We start from the raw sequence: 1,467 nt of genomic DNA, 5'->3' as shown, positions 1-1,467 counted from the left end.
GGGGGGGGGGTATATATGGAGGGGGGGTGCGGCGGCTTGGGGGAGGGGCAAGCCGAGGCGGCGGCGGCGTCGTGGCGATGGCGGACTCCGGCGGCGACTCGGCGTGCGGGAGGAGGAGAGGCGACGGTGTGGGCCGTCGGCTGGGCTCGGCCCAGTCGGCGCGACGCGTTTTTTTTAATATGTTCCGCTGAAAATATTGCGTAGAAAAATAAATAAAAATCAGAAAAATATGAAATAAATTTTCCCCGTCTAGTTAGAAAATCTAGAATAGGGTGAACATTTTTAAAATCAAAAATAAATATTTTGAAAACATGCATATTTTTAAATGCAATAAAATTGCAAATAAAATCCAATTAAATTCCAAATAATGATTTTTAACATTTTTCCTCCAGTATTTCAATATTTTGGAGAAGTCATATTTTCTCCTCTCGTTTATTTTAAAAAAAAGTGAAATATTTTTCCGGAGGGAAAATAATTAAAATCCCAATCCTCGTTTGAAAAATCAATTAAGAAAATTCGAGAAAATCCCCAACTCTCTCCGAGGGTCCTTGAGTTGCTTAGGATTTATCGAGGATTTGTCAAAATGCACAAAACATGATATGCAAATGATGATCTATGTATAACATTCCAAATTGAAAATTTGGGATGTTACAGGGGGGAACCGGAAGTTACCAAAACAGCCCGACCTATTATGTAGATGAGGGCGGTATTGTAACTGTTGGTCTCCGTGCACCAAGGACAAAAGGGGAATTTCGCATGCTAAAGACTAAGATGGCGGAAATTTTAGAAGGATGCGGGAGATTTTGCCGCCCGCGGGATCGTTTGTATCCAGTTTCAACTAATTTTGGACCGTGCTAGGGGGAAGGTCATGCGAGACTGTGTACACGGGCACGCTTCAGCAGTTAATAACTGGTGTGAAGTCCACCCCAGAAAAAAAGACAATAACTCAGGATGATGCGCCAATAACTTGGACGTTCACACGGGAGCGGCCAATCGTATGGGTGTAGTGGCGCATTCACAAAAAAGGGATCAAACGCTCAGCCTATGTATTTCTCGTGTAAATAGATAATTTAGTGCAATTGGTTATTTACTTTAAACATAATGCATTGACGTGTTAGTATAGAGGCGCACAAAAAGAAATGGATATTGTAGTCCGCTACTTAAAAGTGTTACCTCATATGATTACATAGCCTCCATTTCATAAATTGCGTACCCGTTGAATTCATATATGAATATTACATATATTCTTCATAATAGAACCTTAAATCATCCAAGACTAATGATTTTGAATGCAAGAGTAACAATGGTGCATGTACATGATAGCTACATTGGTTGTTTGAAGAAACATCACTATAGCTTTGGCATGCACAACTGAAAAGGTTTATTTAAATAGAAAAAATGTGATATGTGAGTGTCCAATCTTTATAGCGTTGAATCGATATTGTACCTTTGGCCACGATACGAAGT

Source organism: Triticum aestivum, chromosome 5D (assembly GCF_018294505.1).
Source record: "Triticum aestivum cultivar Chinese Spring chromosome 5D, IWGSC CS RefSeq v2.1, whole genome shotgun sequence".
Taxonomy (NCBI): domain Eukaryota; kingdom Viridiplantae; phylum Streptophyta; class Magnoliopsida; order Poales; family Poaceae; genus Triticum; species Triticum aestivum.
Note: the sequence above shows the minus strand (reverse complement) of the source record.